The sequence below is a fragment of the Harpia harpyja genome, chromosome 14, assembly GCF_026419915.1.
Source record: "Harpia harpyja isolate bHarHar1 chromosome 14, bHarHar1 primary haplotype, whole genome shotgun sequence".
Lineage (NCBI taxonomy): Eukaryota > Metazoa > Chordata > Aves > Accipitriformes > Accipitridae > Harpia > Harpia harpyja.
Genome location: NC_068953.1, coordinates 20,901,582 through 20,915,281, shown reverse-complemented (window position 1 = coordinate 20,915,281; position 13,700 = coordinate 20,901,582). Strand labels below are relative to the sequence as shown.

Here is a 13,700-nt window from a genome sequence, read left to right as displayed (position 1 = left end):
TCCTCCTCCCCATCCCCCTACCCCCTCTTTCAATCAAATAAGGCACCCGCTCTCTCATGCCTAGTGCAAAGAAGGAAAGGGAGGAGGGGGGGAAAAGTTGGCAATTTAATTCAAACAAAAGAAGCTTGAAATCTATAAGCACAGCAACTCCGAGGCTTCTGGCAAATAGAATTCTAATTAGTATGCTGCTATTTTTCTTTTAGACAGATGAGGGATGCCCCCTATTGACTCTAGCAGGCAGGCTGGTTTAAAAAAAAAAAAAAAAAAAAAAAAGAGGGGGGCAGGTGGGGGCTAGCCAGCAAACACTGCAGATTGCAAATTATATCGCAAACCCTGCCAAGTCCCAGCTCTTGGCATCAGATTTTTAATGACACCCTGGAAAAGGGAAAAAGAAGCCCTCAGCTAAGGGATAAAAATGAGGGGTTTTACACTGTGATAAGTCTTTGCTTAAAACCCAAATGGCCAAGCACACATTAGGGTTTTAAAATATTCATAGATAGAAGTGAAAATGAGGATATGAGGATGTACATTTGTTGCTTGGTCAATTGACAACTCATTCTGCATATTAATAAAAGGGATGATCTAATTTTAAAGGGACAGTCTGTCTTTTTTAACCATGACTTTTTGAGTATTATGAAGCTGAGGGCAAAACATCACAGAGGAGGCCAGCAATGACACAGAATGTTGTTTTCTTTTGATGTAGACCTAGTACTAACTACTACTTTGCTCAGGAATTCTGGGGTCTCTAAAAATACGATACCCTTCTTGTATAGTCTCTCTGATGTATGGCTGCTGAACACTTTGATATTTTTTCCTTTTTTTTTTTTTTTTTTTTTGCAGTGCATGAGGCCCTTCACAGTTGTAGGATTTTATCCACAAACAGTCAGACCATCATAGAGATGGAAGCCATTTCTTTTAATAATTAGGCCACCTTCTGTTCCAGAGAACTGCTTTTGGCATGCCTACCTCGAAATAATGTTTTTTTTAATATCACAGTATATTTCCTCCCCCCCAATACTATACTGTAAGTGTTCACAACAGTGTGAATTCATATTAATGTTACATACACTACCATAGTTCAACTAACAGAAATGTCTTTGACCAAAGATTTAAAAAATAAATCCAAGCCCATGCATCTCAAATCCTTCTGTTCAAGATTCACTTGGGGGGCAATCTTAAAAAAAATCCACTTTGATTTCTTTACACCTGAAAGTCCTAGTCACAATTAATTCCATGAATGTGTGTGTCTACCCTGAGTCATGGTTAGACAGTTAAATACCAAAGGAACTCTGCCTGCTAATAATTAAAAATGCAAAACTGAACTCAAAATTATTTGCATTTACAAAACTGTAGGCACTACAAAGGGAGACTGTGTTGATACCAGCCTCAAAAGTCACAGCTAATATTAATTATCTCTAAATACACACCCATATACAAATGAAGCATTAACTCAGATCATGCAGCTAGCAGTATTTCTAATGCAGGGCTTTAGACTTTCTGTAGATTTTTATGGCATCCCTTAGGCTGCGTACCTACAAAAATGAGGCTTACATGAGCATTTGCTTTACCTGTCAGTCGCCTCCTAGTATTGTTGCTTTTTTTCAACTGAATTTGACAGAAGGGCAGAAATGTCACTGATAATTAAGTTCTTGTAAGTTTGGTGAAAATCGGTAGAGGAGAGAAACCCAAAGGAGTACCCCCACCGAGGGGAAGGTGGGCAGGACTCAACCCTTCCGCGCTCGCGTTGGGAACAGCTGGTGGGCTGCAGCATCTCCTCATACTTCCTGAACAGAGCGTATGGTGAGGATATAGATGAGGAGCAAGGGCTAAAGGACAGAAATCTGTAGGAAACCGGGCTAGTGGAAGAATTTAGATGTGTGTTTTTTAGGAAGAGCAGCTAGCTTATGTTTTCTGACATGTAGCCTTTTTTCAGAGCAGTAATTGTGTTGGCTTTGTAAGGAAAAACTGATGCTGTTATTGAGGGTCTGCTAATTGCTGTTTAAAAAAAAGTATCCCTGTAACAAGATTATAATGTTACTAAATGTGTCCTCAAAGTTTATATTTAAAGACACAAAGGTGGTAGGTTTCTGAAGTGGGGTGTTTCATTATGGGGATCTCATTAAAATGAGCAAGTTCATGTGATTTGAAAAGTGACTCTACTGGAGTACGAATGATACAAAGAAACCTGTGTTAGTTTAACGCTACCTGTGTTCTCCTATTGAACAGTTTTTAAAGAATAGGAACCGAAATGCAAGGTATCGAAGGGAAAGGGTGCAGTAGGAGAGACCAGAATGGCATTTCTCAGCACACTGATGAATTAGTCTTGGTGCAGAACACAAGTGTCCAGACAGTGACACTGTTTGCATTTATTCCTGGAAGGGAGAAGAAAACCAGTCCATAAAGCTCCCATTGATTTATCAGAAACTTCCCAGGGTGACCTCTTGGCAGGAGTTAACTGCAATACCTCTCTGGTAGTTGTGGCTATAATTCAATGGAACCATTATGGATGTTATGTGAGTGTATGGTATAATCTATATAGGCTAACATATAATCTAAAAAAATAGATCTAAAGTAAAAATATGGTGGGCTCTAGTTGATTTAATTGGAATGCCATTGACTTCAAGGGGAACAGGATCAAGTCCTTCATATAATTCTTATATGTATGTGATACTTTGTTTGCATGGCAGTTTGAGAAGGAAGCTTGAGAGATCTTGAAAAATTATAACCTATGCTTCTGGTGTGTTGTTAATATACACAGAAACAGAACTTGTTAGAAAAAAAATTGAGCTTTTGGCTTAACTGTATCTACTGATATTGAGTTCCACAGGCAAATTAGGTATGCTTAAAGGGGGGTGGGAAGGTAGGAGAAAGAAATGTTTTCTTCTCTTTGGCAGTTGCTCCATATCTACTGTACATATCTACTTGGAGTTATACTGTCAAAGCACTAAGCTCAAGTTTACACTTGAACTGCATTTGTTGAACACTAGGCATCCAATTAATAGATAAATTAGATTACAAAAAATGATCTATCCAAAAGGAAGAGTTGAAATGGCTGTGTAACCCATTCTGTCTTTAATGATCCAGCCCTGTGGGAAGAAGAAAAGCTAACGTTTGAAGGTATCAGTGGAGCTCCAGGTGAGAGTACCAAGTTTTGCTCTCAAGTGGTTCAGAACCGTTGTAGGAAGAGTCAATTCCCTATCAGTTAGTAAAACTTGGAATTATCTCTTCCAGTAAATGTTTTTGGTGGAAAAGAATTTTCTCCTCCTTTTCTCACGGACCAGTTATATTCAGTTTGCAGGTGGAGGAAGATAAGTGATTTTAGCACCCAGTGGCTTAAAGGAGTTCAAATGACCACTAAAGTCATATTAACTTGTCAAATTGACCAGTATTTTCTGCCACTGAAACAGTAGAATGGATGGCTGGAGACAATAAAATTGTTTCAATTATACTGCATTAAGCATCTTCACGAAGTGAAAATGCAGAAAGCAAAGAGGAAAGGATCTAGGAGATGTGCTCAACAATGACAAGAATTTCACAGGGACTCATTTGAGTGAATACCCCATGAGAGAGATATATTGGAATAAATATCTACTGAAGATGCAGGCAGCTAATTTGTACTTGAACACCCCAAAACTACAGCAGCAAGAACTTACTCTTAAATATTAATGGCAGCCTAGAAAGAGAAAGGCCAATATTCTGAAAAATATTACAGGGACCTTGATTGTGTCACTAGCCTTTAATATGGGACAAAACAAATGCTCATGCTGTCTAAGAGTTGCCAGGCTCAGCATTTCCTGGAGTTGCCTACTTGTGAGAGGTGTTTTGCTCCCAACATGTACAGATAAAAACTTCACTGGCCAGCAAATATGAAATAACTCTCAGCTGCATATAGTTAAACCTCTGATGCCCTCTAAGAGTCCTAGCAATTGAATTTTTCAGTTTTTGTTATCTAATGTAGAAGTTAGTACACAACCGTGCTTTTTGCTGTATGTTCATGTGATGATGTGGGATGAGCAAGACCAACCTCCTGCATTAAATTCACAGTGAAAAATACCAGTACTAAAAATCAGTTGTCCAGCTGTAAAGGTGTTGCAGGATGTAATGCAATGTAATTAAAAGCACAGCTGATTGTTTTTAAAAGAAATATTCTGCTCAAAACCAGCTGTGATGCTTTCTTTAATTTAGGAAAGAGTATTGTCGAGGGGTGGGTTAGTTACAGGAAGTGGGGAGATACAGGTACATGAGTGGTTAGAACAGAGGGGTGGAATAGGGTTTGGTGGGTTTTTTTTATGAAACTCACGCTAAAGATTTAAGATACTTATTAATGAATAGGTATGCAACCTTCCTTTACTGCCATAGGCTTGTACAAATAGTTACATTGATTTCATCAAAAGAGAGTTTTCTTCAAGGTGGTGAATTTAATCCTAAATGTGAGTAGAAAATGTATGGGATCATATTCTGCCATCCTCCTCACAGTAAGCATTTCTATAGTTTGCACTTTATGGACATAATCTCAGTGGGGACAGGGCATGAAGGGAGGAATCACTGATTGTAAAGGTTGATGAATCTAGGACTAAAAGGGTAAAGCCACCCCTTTTTTGTACACTGTGATAGATGACATTATAAAAAAAAAAAAAAATGCAGGAGCTCTGTCTCTTGCAAACTGAATACCTAAGGCCAAGCTCCAAAGAAAAGTTATATGGGAATCAACTCATGTGCCCAGAAAAATTTTGCTTGAATAAAACGCCCAAATTGACATTAGCTCTTGAATATTTGTCAGCCCAAAGCTAGAAGAAAAGTGTCTCCTTTGTGTTCCAGTGTATATGACTTTTCTTTGCTCACTAGAATGCATTAGAACATCATCATGGAAAAAGTTGCAGTTGGCAAAAGTGAACATGAAATATATATTTTCAGAGGATAAAAATGTTATGAGCATCTACAAACAACTGGCAGAGGGTTTGATATCGTAAGAAAATGGCCACCTATGACCTCACTCAGATTCAGTTTGACTTTTCACTTACTTAAAACAACATTTCTTTTTATGTGCCAGGTTATATATTTTACTCAGTGAAATGTTTGGTTTATTTAAAATTATAAGTGTAGCCAATCTCTCCATCCAATTTTTTTTTTTTAGAGCACCCACTCCAGTCAGTGTGCTCCTCTGCAACCAATAAATCCAGCAGTAAATTATGTATGATTTAAATACACAGAGATTTATATTTATGCTTACAATGTCAGTATAATTTTACAGTCAAGACACAGTACATATATACTCTGCCGTAAGTACTAGCTTGATACAGTAAACTCAAAAGAGCACATTGGGGGTTAGCAGTTAGAGCTGAAAGTGAAAATCAAGAAACAGCAGTAGTACTGCTTTTGTCTTCAGCATGCTCTTCAAGATGTGAGATGCTCCAGTGGGTGGGAGACCTATGCACCACCCCCCCAATTCTGGGGATAACCCCAGCAGATATGCTTTACAATTACCTTTTCTTAAAATGCCAATTAACCCTTTCAGGGTTTTGTGGCATACTGTGAGCAAGCAGGAGAGGGGCATTCATTTATCCCTTATATTGAACATCTTAACCAATTATAAGGGGATTGGGGCGGGAGGAACAGGTCTTACGCTACTGTAGATGTATCTGGAGTGCTTCCTGGGTTTATCATTGTGGTTTTTAACATTTAGGAGGGTCTGCATAAGAATACACCAAGTAAAATAAGAACACACCAAAAATAAAAAAAAAAAAAAAAAAAAAGAAGTAAAACCGTACAGATAAAGATACCACTTTGTTGAATGAAATAGAAAAAAAGCTTTAATTATCTTGGCAATATTGTCCGTGCTTGTTAAACCTTACCAGCTCACAAGGCAACAACATTTTTAATTTTATCAAAATGTCCTAGTGTTTATGTTCACAAACAGTAGCCACTGGTGTAAATCAAGCCTTAACTCTATCAAAGTAATTAAGACCAGGCCACCGGGAGACTGAAATTTTGTAATAAAAATACCGCAAAATATTAAGATTCTTATGGGAAATAGAATAGTACTAGGATGAACTAGAATGACATATTGCTAGAATAAGCCTAGAATGCCATTAATTAACCTGAAGATTAATTTAGCCCATTTAACTATATGTTTTGCTACTTGGACTCTGATCCTTCAGATCTCATGTGGAGATTGACTCTTCCATGGGGTCCCATTCGGGTAAGTGTTATTCAACATGAGTAAAGGTTAGAGAAATAGTCATGTTGGTTAGTAGCTGGTCACATTTTGCCAGTGTACCCAGTGGGGGTTTTTTTGGATGCATTTGACCAGATCTTTGATTTGTAAGTTGTTGGACTACTTTGTGAAGTCAAGTTATTTATTTTGTCATTTACATGAGAAAGGTGAGAAAGAAAAGATAAAGGTGCTAAATTTGCTAAGTGGGTTTTTGGTACATGAGTAGGTAACACTTTTAAAATTTCTGGTACCTCCCATTAGTCTGAATCCGTAATCTTTCCACATCCCATACCTTCAGGGGCCAGAGGGAGAAGACCCTGATGTTTCTGATCACAAACACTTCCATCTTCTGATTCGGGGTAAAATGCTTCACAGAAGCTCTGTGATTGCCAATAACTGAGTTGAGGCTGCTTGTTTTACTAAGGAAGAGTTAATGCATACAGAACTATGAGACTGGTTGCAAGCTTTTAAGTAAAAGCTGGACTGTGACAACTTCTGTCGAGCTGGAACAAAGAATATGGGATGATCTAGACTTGTGGGTCTGTACATTGGCAGCCTCACCTCCCCAAACCAGGACTCCCATTAAGACAGGATGGGTTATCACCCTTACCAGAGGATGCAGCATCGCTCCGGTCTGTGATTCCTCCACACATTTGCCTCCAAGCAGGGGGAATTTGGCTGAAGTAGGTGAAACTACATAAGGTATGAATTGGACTTGGACCAGTGAAAGAAAGATGACAATTAGGTTGATTTTTGAGTAGAGTAACTTAATTCAGCTCAATCTCATCCAGAATGTTTGCTTGTCTTTGTAGAGGTGCAGCGTTCAGTTTGTCTTTGGTATTGGATCATACCATCAAATGAAATAGGGATAAGTTTTCCTTCTGTTTTTAGAAGGTTCAAGGTTGAGCACTACCAAACAGATAATATGAAAGCAATGCTCTGTTCTACACTAAACATTTTAGCCAATGTTAAGTTTTCAAGGCAGAGTCTTAAATTATTTGTTATGCAAGTGCAAACTGGTGATGCACTGGAAGGAAAATTTCCATTATAAAGTTTTTGCAATCAGCAATCATCAGGCACTTGACAATGAATGAAAACCAACATTTGCTTTGTGTGACTTCGAACATACTGAAAAGGTAAATGATTATGGCACCTTCCCCATTATTAAGTGCATGCATCTCTCGTTTAAAGTATATGACAAAATAGCCATGATAAAATCAAAGGCTATCTTTGTGGCACATGTGTTTTAAGAAGCACAGCACCTACTGAATTGGAGATTTGCAAGCATTTAGCCATTTAAAAAATATTATATGTGTGTCCTTTATATACACATACACAAATCTCTCTCTCTCTCTCTCTCTCTCTCTCTCTAATGGGGCAGGTAGATTTATATAAACACAGACATACCAATCTTGAACCGCATGTGAGAGTGTTTACTGCACACATTAAACATAATCTTTAAAATAAAATGTATCCTTTGGAACCAAGACAAAAGTAGTACCTTTTGCTTTATCCAAGTCCCTGCCTTTACTTGCCATGCAAGAGAGTGAAGGAAAATGGTATGGATTTCATACAGCAAAGAGAAAGTGCCATTCATGTCCTGACAAAAGGAAGGTAGCAGTGTCTATCACTGTTTTAACTGCTTTCTAGGTGTCCAGGTGTAATGCAGCATCAGAACTCTGGGTGATCATACATGCTACCTATGGTGCAATAGTGAGGTATAGCAGGGTAAATGAAGTATAGTTTTAGCAGCCCCTGACAGCGTAGGTAGAGAAATAGGGGTCTATTATAATGATTTCCCATGGAGACGTGTGCCAATCATGGGGAAAAAAGAATGTCTGAAGGTCATCACCAAGGAAAATTACATGCTATACTTTTTCTGGCATCCAAGTTTGATCACAACGCTCAAGAAAATAGTAGAAAGATATATGTACTGTGCACAAGCACATACACATATATGCATTGGTTTGCTGTGTACCACATAAATATATCTGGGTTTTTCAATACCTGGGGTTGTAATAGATTCTCTTTGGACAGGCAGAGCAGAGGAAGATGAGATGTTTGGGTCATGTCTTGCAGAGAGAGGGTGAGAGCCTGAAGATGGTGATTCTGCAAGATTGAATAACACAAACATAACTATAGGGTGGGAGGGTTGCTGTAGCATTGAGACATTACTGATGGGCATACTTGCAGGTTAACCAGACAATGTCATGCTATTAGCAGTGTTACACCATCTAATTGATACCTTTACATCATTGCATTAGATTGTGCTTTAAATTCAAAATTTTTAGCTAGTTTTCCATCTGTATTTCTATTTTCTAGTTCCATAAAATATTACTCAAAGAGACTATGCTTTGTATTTTTCACATAATGCTTTTGTGCATGATACTCAGCTGGAAATTTTTTTTATTTCAAAGTTATTTGGCTTTTAAATCTGATTGTGTTTAATTGCCTTAATTGCTCTTTAAATTATTGTGCACTGTACAGAGAAGTCTATATAAAAAAAATGAGTAGGATCACCCTTAACTCCAAAATATAAAAAAAGCGCTAGGCTATAGCACTGACCATGTCATAAATTCTATGTCTGTTCAGGCTGCCTATATCTTCTCTAATGATTCCAAATTTTAAACAGTTAGCAAAATACAATTATCTCCTTGTTAAAATAAACAGCCTTCAATGGGAGGAAACATAAAAGGGCTACTGAATTCATACATATTTTAAAAGCATAAAACATGTGTGTTAATAAAGCTGCTTTAAAGAGAATACATCAACATATTATATAAATTATTTTCTCTCTCTCTGCATCCTCTCCCCTCCATCCTGTTATCAGTCATAGGTAGTAACTAATCTGGAAGGAAAAGTTGAGAACAGAGGGAAAGAGAAAGGTACAGTTTTCCTTCTTGGCTTGAAAAAGCTTTGTACAGTGTTAATGAAAGACTGTTTCTTCTGGGGAAGAAATGCTAATGTGAAATTTTCTCTTTCTCTTAGCACAGTCATACATTAGAGATATTTGTAGCAGTGGAGATGCAGACTGCAATAGGTGGATGGATATTTACCCAAGAAAATTTGAGCCATGCCCTTTCATTTTCAGAAAGCCGCTACCTAATCTCAGTGTAGCATCAAGACAAAGGACACCTCATTCTGTTTGTGCCTGCCCTGCAAAAAAAAAAAGGGGGGGGGGGAGAAGAAAAAACCCACAACCCTTTGTGAATGCTATTAGAATAATGGTCTGGGGGAAAAAAAGATAAAATACAAATTTCACTCCGATCTGGGCTGGATTACTTCCCCATGCCCCTGCCTTTATTGAGCGATTTGGAGTTTCATTAGAATTCAGAATTCCTGCAGAAAGAAAAACCACAGTGGCACGGACTTCTCTTTCAAGGGGATTGCAGGCTGACCCATCAAAATGAAAAGGCTCAATGTTTTGCTGACAGGTCCCTGAGCAGGCCTGAGTGACAGCTTCATTTCAGCACTTCTCAGATGAGATTTGAATTGGGGGGTGGAGGAGGTAGTAGGAGAGAGACTTTGTTCCCTAAAAAGTGTCAGTGTCAAACTCTGCAGTTCAAGTTCTAGTGTCTGAGGTACAAAACCAAGTCAGAAATCATCTTAGACTTGCCTGCTTCCCAATTTATTATTAATGTCTCTCTAATATTAGCACGCATGAAACTTCATTTAAATCTTAGAGTTCATGTCGAGTGTACATTGTTCCTTTTATTGGAAATAAAAAAAAAAAAGTAGGAGATGGATTAAAGTACAGTGAACTGCTGTATAATGTCTGCATGAAAGATTACTTGGTGGCATTTTTCTGTTGTGATAATCAAAACATCAGTGAGAGCCTGATCCTACTTCCTCCGTAGTCTGTGGGAATAGGAGCAAATTTCTTATAAATTGAACTTGGTATTTCTGCCCACAAAATAAATGTGGATAAGAAAATACCTGAAGGTGTTCTCAGTTTAGTTTAAAGTTCAGAAAGTGTCTTTGTATATACTTCATGATATCCTAAATGAGCAACTTTTTATTGTTTATCTCAGAAGAAAACATGGTGAAAACTTGCAAGCCTGTCCCTGCCATACAGGCAAGTGGAACCAGAGAAGCACCTTAACCTGTTCATGCAAGGGAAGTAAAATTCATTCACTTCATACTTGTTCCATTACTAAAGGTTGATTGGATATGTGCAGGGATGTTAGCAAAGTTTTTTCCTAAAAGTTTATTTCATTTTCCAGGTATTAGTTATTGGTATTCACAGCTTTTATTAATTATCTTTCTTTTCCTCCTTTTTTTCTTGTACATATTAATATGTTCTTTAGTGTGAGTACAAAATCCAACTGGTTCAGTTTGCTTTTAGGAGCCATCACAAACAGAGGGACAGAAAAAAAGTGAACCTAACTTTTAAGATGAATATTAGAAAATTAGGTCTGAAAATACAAATCTTCAAAGTAACATTTATGCTTATACCTTATTCCTATACCTTATGATGTCACTCTGTCAGTAACTGTCACAAAACACGATACTATTCCATAGCACAAATCTGTTCTTGACATTCAAGACCTTTTCCTATCCTATATACGGAAAATTTTCAAAAAGAAAAAAAAAAGTAGAAGTTTGAACAAAACCCCAGCATATTCCCATAAGGTAGTTAAACACAGACAACTCTGTGCACTTTTGGAACAGTTAAATATGACTATAAATTGTGTTTTATGTATTATATTCACTTTGGAACAAATTCTACTCTAGTTTATATTCATGGAAAGCTGTAGTAACTTCAGCAAAGCTACAGGCTTTACCATGTAGGTAGAAAAGGAGATTTGAATGCTGTAAGAGAGAAGTATATTAAGCTTTAATTCTTATGTGAACGTGATGAACAGCGCTGCATTACTGTGGTTGTACCGTAAGTGTTTCTATTGAATGCAACAGCCAATAGTGACATAAAATCTATGTAAGTGGTCAGAGTGCATGTTAGGACCGTCCCAAGGAAGCTTCATCTTGTAAACTTTCACTAATTGTTCATGGTTTGCTTTTCTTTAAAGAAGTGCATGCATTTGGAAACGGAGAGTGAAGACGCTAAAACTGAAAAGCCTCCTGAAGCTTCATTTACGTCTTGTCCTACTTCTACATATTAAGAAATCTTACTATTTTTAAGTTCTATGGATTATTGAACAGAGCAAAAAACTCACTTTGCTTAAAACAAGCCTCAGTGTGTAAAAAGTACCCATCTCTTACAGAGCAGGAAATACTACGTGCCTCTGATCCTAGTGAAGCCCTGCATTATACTACTTTCATAATGTGCTTTTATAGTAAAGTTTTTTGTATCTTGTTTTGAAGATCATGGGCCAATTTCAGGTCTGAAGTCAAAAGGCACAGCAGCCTCTGTACTTATTTATCCCAGGAAAGAATTTGGCTTCAGACACTTAAAAGGATCAATGCAGCAATAGCATGGTTTTGAGATTAAATATGCAATGAAAAATTGTTCCAACACAGAGGCACAAATTTCTCCTATTGAAATCAATAGGTGAATTCAACTGACTTTGTAACAGTAGTAGGAAATGGGGTTGAGAGAGGGCTTATTTCAAAAATTACCTAAAAAATAAAATTTCATATTGCAGTTTTTGAGAATCTAATCTGAGACTCCAACATACTTCTCAAGCATTGGGAATAGGAACAGGATGCTAAGAACAGTAAGGTGAATACTTAGAGAAACACAGAGTTAGAAGAGGAATATACTATACTGAAATGTAAGACAAACAGATCGAGTCCAGTTAGGGTGGAGTATGTATGCTTAATGGATAAACGTGGTATTTGGACCTTGTAAAGCCAAAGTGGACAAAATATTAGTAAATTGCACTAGGAAAAAAATCCTATGCCAAATGAATTCTAACTTTCCTGTCCTTTGCAGAACTTAAAAAAAAAAAGAAGAAAAAAAAAAAGTACCAATGTCATGTACGAGCAGCCACGTAAACTAAAGCCTGAGTTGTGATTTGTTGGGATTCAGCCTGTGAGTCGGTGGCAGACCTGTGAGTTGAACTTGCTGCCAGTCCAGGGCACTGGCAAAAACTCCTGGTTGTTCAAGCTTTGTACTGAGAAACTTGTGGTCTGTTGACTTTTTCTTGCTCCCTGTATCGATAAAAGCTGGGAAGTGCTGCTGGAAGTTGTGTGCTGTGTTTTGCAAGTACGTGCCTGAGCTAATGAGGAAGGGAGGAGGGCATGAGAGGACTTGACAGTGCATGTCCCATGCCTAAACATCCCCCCCGTTCTCTTTTCCACTCTCCCCACCAAACTTCCTCCCCCCTGTTCCACACGCTCATTGAAACTGGTTTGGGTATATCTCATGTGCTAAAGCAGAGTTTGGAGCAATAAGGTGGGCAAAGTTGAAGGAGATACCTGGAAGCTGTGCTCCTGACTCGTCCTCTTCATTAATATCAGGTCACAGAGGTAGCCGCAGTGAGACAACAGATCAGTCCCGTGTTCAAGCCAGCCTAGATCTGTTCTGCTTTACTCCTTTATGTAGTTTCCCCAGTTTCAACAGGGATGCCCTTCTGAGGAAGGTAAGTCAGAGAGGCTTAAAAATGTGTGTGCTGTAATGCCATTGTAATGTATTAGCTGGTTTATTTTTAGATCAAGCTAGCTGTACAGCAGCAAGAGAATGTATTGCTTTTTTGTATTGTTATTGCCTCCTCATTTTCCCAGTATCAAATCCCATATTTTTCCCTAAATCCAATTTGTTTTTTGAATTCTAAATTTAACATGCTGTGCTTTTTACCAGTGAGATTGTAAATGTAAAATCTGTCAGAGGGAAGGTGGGTCTTTTGTGGGATTTTTGAGGGTTGGAGGTATTTAATCAGCTCAGGTATTACAAATATTGCATGAGGAGCTTCCAGAAGAGAGTAGAAAGGAGGAGGAGAGGCTGTTGCAGAGGAGTTGCTTAACTGGTTTCCTTAAAGAAAGATACTTTTGTAATTATGAAAGTTAAAATCAGCAGCATGTTGTTAAACAACTTGCATAAAAACATTTATGTGGATGCTGATTCTTCATATAAACAAGCTGTGCAGGCATTTAGGCCCCAACATCAGTTCAACATATAAGCAAGTGTGCTTTACTTTAAGCATGGGCTTAAGCGCTTTGTTGAAGACAGGGCTATTAAAAGTATTGAACTTCTAGGTTCTCATGCAACTGTCCTTGTCTGACATCGTGACCCATCTCATGCTTTTCTTGCAGCACTTTCAGCAAGCTGGCTAGGAACTATCATCTCATGTTGGCATCTTTGGGTGTGAGGTAATCCAAGAACAAAAATCTAGATCCAGTTTTACCATGTCATCAATTTTGCTGGCGCTCCGTTGTTCATAAAGCACCAAAATGTAACTCTTGCTTTCAAACACTTTTGCTGAGTTCAATGTGATAATGAATGTGAAGGGTTTGCATGGAGGAGGCAAAACTTTTTCCTCCCCCCCCCCCCCTTTTTTTTTTCTCCAGGTTCACACCAGATAGGCAT

General features: G+C 38.0%; 2 long non-coding RNA genes across 6 annotated transcripts in view; one reads left to right on the top strand and one right to left on the bottom strand.

Moving 5' to 3' along the window:
• LOC128151177 (uncharacterized) overlaps window positions 1-12,738 on the bottom strand; it is a 76,677-nt gene extending 63,939 nt beyond the window's left edge. The window contains exons 1-3 of one of the 5 annotated variants that reach the window (XR_008238290.1): window positions 12,593-12,738; window positions 9,271-9,370; window positions 8,222-8,323 (exon numbers count right to left, since the gene is read on the bottom strand). This is a non-coding gene — a long non-coding RNA (uncharacterized LOC128151177). The remainder of the gene's footprint in view (window positions 1-8,221; window positions 8,324-9,270; window positions 9,371-12,592) is intronic. The other 4 variants (XR_008238291.1, XR_008238292.1, XR_008238288.1 and 1 more) reach the window with 4 other exon arrangements.
• LOC128151178 (uncharacterized) overlaps window positions 12,645-13,700 on the top strand; it is a 36,511-nt gene continuing 35,455 nt past the window's right edge. Inside the window, exon 1 of the long non-coding RNA XR_008238293.1 lies at window positions 12,645-12,756. This is a non-coding gene — a long non-coding RNA (uncharacterized LOC128151178). The remainder of the gene's footprint in view (window positions 12,757-13,700) is intronic.